This window comes from Salvelinus sp. IW2-2015, linkage group LG2 (assembly GCF_002910315.2).
Source record: "Salvelinus sp. IW2-2015 linkage group LG2, ASM291031v2, whole genome shotgun sequence".
NCBI lineage: Eukaryota > Metazoa > Chordata > Actinopteri > Salmoniformes > Salmonidae > Salvelinus > Salvelinus sp. IW2-2015.
Window position 1 is genome coordinate 32,772,884 of NC_036839.1, and position 5,351 is coordinate 32,778,234.

At 41.4% G+C, this 5,351-nt stretch overlaps 1 pseudogene; it reads left to right on the forward strand.

Annotated features, from left to right (window-relative positions):
- The first annotated feature begins 4,144 nt into the window (after positions 1-4,144).
- Positions 4,145-5,351, forward strand: part of LOC111971565 (amino acid transporter heavy chain SLC3A2-like) — a 15,628-nt pseudogene continuing 14,421 nt past the window's right edge.

A 5,351-nucleotide genomic window follows, 5' to 3' on the forward strand; every position in this document is an offset into this window, starting at 1 on the left:
CTGTGTGTTTACAGAAGTAGGTCCTGCCATCATTCACTTTGAACTGGACTGTGTGTTTACAGGAAGTAGGTCCTGCCATCATTCACATTGAACTGGACTGTGTGTTACAGGAGTAGGCCTGCCATCATTCACTTTGAACTGGACTGTGTGTTTACAGGAAGTAGTCCTGCCATCATTCACTTTGAACTGGACTGTGTGTTTACAGGAAGTAGGTCCTGCCATCATTCACTTGAACTGGACTGTGTGTTTACAGAAGTAGGTCCTGCATCATTCACTTTGAACTGAACACTGTGTGTTTACAGCAAGAGGGCCTGCCATCATTCACTTTGAAACTGGAAATGTGTGTTTACAGGCAGTAGGACCTGTCGTCATTCACTATGAACTGGACTGTGTGTTTACAGGCAGTAGGACCTGCCGTCATTCACTATGAACTGGACTGTGTGTTTACAGGAAGTAGTTCCTGCCATCATTCACTTTGAACTGGACTGTGTGTTTACAGGAAGTAGTAACAGCGTGACTTTAGATCATTAGAACACATTTGCTAAAAGCCACAAAATACACCTGAATAGATTGCTGCAGATATGTAAATACCACCGAAGTCTAATTACATTTAGGAATTTTACAGTTCTGTTGATCAAATAACCATGAAAAGGTCGTCTCTCTCTCTCAGTTATACACATCAACAACAAGATCAACAACTAGTGTTAGCCAGAACAAGATGAGCTAAAATCTAACGAAGGAACATTAGATAAACTCTCTCAAACTTTTTCAGTATTTGTTTTTTTTGCCTACTTTTACTGACACCAGTCATATTGCATTGGATGTTGTGCGTTTGTGAATTCATCAGTTATTCTGCTCTCTGGCACACACTCAGACGAGAGTGCTTCGAAATTGGAAGAAATAGCTAGAGTGAATTTTCAAACGGAAGAGATGTCATAACTGGACAACAGTCACTCAAGTTCAGCAAAGCTAGCTAGCAAAGCAATTCACAAAAAGTACTACACCTCTAGCTGTGTAGCCACTTGAAAAACCATATGAGGGGAAAAAGTCAGTCACTCACCCTCTCCTCCAATGACATCCTCCTAGCAGCTAGCTAGCAACGTCAACAGTGAAGAGGCAGTGGGATGCCGGCCTTCTAGGCAGAGTTCCTCTGTCCAGTGTCTGTGTTCTTTTAACCATCTTAATCTTTTATTTTTATTGTCCAGTCTGAGATATGGCTTTTTCTTTGCAATTCTGCCTAGAAGGCCAGCATATATATATACATACACACACACACATATATATTCACACACACAGACATATATATGAGTACAGGCTTTTCAGTGATACCCAATGATGAAGATGAAGATGAAGCACCGATGACAGATGCGCCTGTGCCGATATCTCAAAGATAAACTTTGAAAAACAGTGCTGTTCGCTCAGAATCACTCAGTGGTTAGCTTCTACAAGTAGATGAGTCTACTCTTTTCAGCAGTAGACGTTTGGTTTACGGTAGGCCTATGTTTTTTTTTCACGATTGTATTTTGAAATTTGTGAAATTCAAAACTGACAGCCACAGCCAACCATATAGAGTTGAAGTCGGAAGATTACATACACCTTAGCCAAATACATTTAAACTCAGTTTTTCACAATTCCTGACATTTAATCCTAGTAAAAATTCCCTGTCTTAGGTCAGTTAGGATCACCACTTTATTTTAAGAATGTGAAATGTCAGAATAARAGTAGAGAGAATGATTTATTTCAGCTTTTATTTCTTTCATCACATTCCCAGTGGGTCCAAAAAAGTTTACATACACTCAATTAGTATTTGGTAGCATTGCTTTAAATTGTTTAATTTGTGCAAACGTTTCAGGTAGCCTTCCAACAAGCTTCCCCATAAGTTGGGTGAATTTTTGGCCCATTCCTCCTGACAGAGCTGGTGTAATGGAGTCAGGTTTGTAGGCCTCCTTGTTCGCACCACACTTTTTCAGTTCTGCCCACAAAATTTTCTATAGATGAGGTCAGGGCTTTGTGATGGAGACTCCAAATACCTTGACTTTGTTGTCCTTCAGCCATTTTGCCACAACTTTTGGAAGTATGTTTGGGGTCATTGGTCCATTTGGAAGACCCATTGCTACCAAGCTTTAACTTCCTGACTTATGTCCTTGAGATGTTGCTTCAATATATCCACATAATTTTCATTCCTCATGACGCCATCTAGTTTGCGAAGTGCACCAGTCCCTCTTGCAGCAAAGCACCCCCACAACATGATGCTGCCACCCCCGTGCTTCACGGTTGGGATGGTGTTCTTCGGCTTGCAAGCCTCCCCCTTTTTCCTCCAAACATAACGATGGTCATATGGCCAAACAGTTCTATTTTTGTTTCATCAGACCAGAGGACATTTCTCCAAGAAGTACGATCTTTGTCCCATGTGCAGTTGCAAACCGTAGTCTGGCTTTTTTTAGGGCGGTTTTGGAGCAGTGGCTTCTTCCTTGCTGAGCGGCCTTTCAGGTTATGTCGATATGGGACTCATTTTACAGTGGATATAGATACTTTGGTACTGTTTCCTCCAGCATCTTCACAAGGTCCTTTGTTGTTGTTCTGGGATTGATTTGCACTTTTCGCACCCAAGAACGTTCATCTCTAGGAGACAGAACGCGTCTCCTTCCTGAGCGGTATGAGCGTCTGTGGTCCCATGGTGTTTATACTTGTGTACTATTGTTTGTACAGATGAACGTGTTACCTTCAGGCGTTTGGAAATTGCCTCCAAGGATGAACCAGACTTGTGGAGGTCTACAATTTCTTTTCTGAGGTCTTGGCTGATTTCTTTGATTTTCCCATGATGTCAAGCAAAGAGGCACTGAGTTTGAAGGTAGGCCTTGAAATACATCCTCAGGTACACCTCCAATGACTCAAATGATGTCAATTAGCCTATCAGAAGCTTCGAAAGCCATAATATCATTTTCTGGAATTTTCCAAGCTGTTTAAAGGCACAGTCAACTTAGTGTATGTTAACTTCTGACCTACTGGAATTGTCATACAGCGAATTATAAGTGAAATAATCTGTATGTAAACAATTGTTGGAAAAATTACTTGTCATGCACAAAATTGATGAACCTAAACGAACTGCCAAAACTATAGTTTGTTGACAAGACATTTTGGAGTGTTGGAAACACTTAGGTTGGAGTCATTAAAACTTGTTTATGTAAACTCCCGACTTCAACTGTAACTATGAATGCATAGATGGCCGTTCCCATTCAAGTCAGGACTGGCAGCCTGAGTTTAGCAATCAAAGTYCCAGAGGTTAGAGGTTCCACAATCCTCCTATGGATRATCTCTATGGSCACAACGCAACACGCTTTTCAATATTTGTCGTACGTGTTGCGGTCTTCCCGACTAAGTGCTTGTGATAAAACGTAATCCATTGCAAATCTATTAAAGTGTGATGTGTACGATCCTCTGTAGTTAAACTATGCTGGTTTAGTATTTATAAAAAAATAAAAAAGTTTTATGTCTGTTCAGACAGTAGGATATACCTTTTGGGGAAAATAATATTTTTATTCTCTAATTTTGGCAAAATGATTGCAGCACCCCCGTCATCCCTACTTCCTGCAGCTAAGAGTTTGCTCTATTCAAGTATGCTGGACTACCTTGGTCTTCAGTGCAGTAAGAGTTAAAGATATGGGAAGTATCCATTAACTGATCATAACCTAAATGTTATAACGTTTGAGTGTGTGGCTCAAAGCTAATTTCTGGTTAAAAAAAATATTTTTCATTCATTGTGTAACCAGTGGGGTGTACTGGTTTCGATGCAWATYAATAAGCTTTGTTWATTGAGTTTGCCACACCAAAATTGTCATGTTAAAATCACCACGGGGCCATACAAAATGCCTYAGATTCAAAGGGTACTGTCTGTCTTGTAACTTCACAACATTCATATGAGTTTCTTTGCGMTGTTTTTCTTACAATGTTCTCTTATTCCAAAATGGTGAAAGTGGCTCAAAGATCCAGCTCCCGTCGCTTGCTCGATACATTCCAACCAAATCACGCGGAAGGGTGTTTTAAAGTGTGATGCGTCCGTCAATCAAACGGTAAACTCTACTGTCAAAGCTCCTATTGGTGTGTCCCTAAATTGTGGGCGGAGACGCGACTCTATAAATAGGAGGGAGTCGTTGATGCTGTAAGACATTTCACAGTGTGGAGAGTMGTAGGAACAAGTACCTGCCTGGTGCTAACTCAACGGAGTCGGACTCTACTTTTTAAACAGGTAATAATATCCGCGCCATTAGCATCWACTGACTAGCTAGTTGGTTCGGTAGCTACCTAACTAGCTAGTTGTTCGTTTAGTTAACAAAACCATTTTGATAGGTACTGTAGCCGCCCTAAAGATAAATCACGACAATTTTATCATGAATTGAATAGGCTACTTTTCACTAATTAACAGTTGTCAGGAAAGCAACAAAAAAAAAAACTGCCTTTTGTTGTCGGAAAAAACGATTTAAAATGGACATGAACGTCTTTGAGACTAACGTTGGGAAAGTGTAGCCTACTTTGTGTCCATCATAACGGGGGATACGCTACAACGTTTCTATTTAATTGAAGGTGAAKTTGACTAAAATAATGTCGACACTCTACTCAATCTTTTCTACAGGCAAAAAGAAAAACCCTCGCAAACATGAGTAAGGACACCGAGGTCGATATGAAGGATGTTGAGTTGAACGAGTTGGACCAGGAGAAACTACCGATGACCGGCGACGGACCGGGGGCTGAGAAGAACGGAAACTTGAAGCAGAAGGAACCGGAGGAGGATGTTAAGTTTACCGGGTTGTCGAAGGAAGAGCTCATGAAAGTCGCTGGCACACCCGGGTAAGTTAAGGGGCTGGTTGTTGTTGGCTTAAACTTAAAAAAAAAAACGAACTATCTTAAGTTCAACTTAATGTTGATAGAAATCAATTAAGTGGATACATACAAAATTTAAAAGATTTTAAGTTAGCAGTTCCATAGAAGAAAATCGAACAATTGAAAATAAATGCATTAGGTCGCTAAATTATGGATTTCACATGACTGGGCAAGGGGCACGAGCCATGGATGGGCCTGAGAGGTTTGTAGGCACCGTGACACTTTGGAGCGCAGGTCGACACTAGCGGAGCCAGGCCCAGCCAATTAGAATGATGGTTTTTCCCAAAAAGGGGCTTTATTACAGACGAAAATACTCCACAGCCCCGAAACGCCCCGCGTCACCCTTGCGCCCACCAATGTCCCCTCCCCTCCCCTCCTTTACCGACCTCAGACAATCTGCGGCGAAGAAGCAGGATGTGGGATCCTGGGTTGGCGTGGTTACATGTGTTCGCGGTTGGACGCACTGACAAATG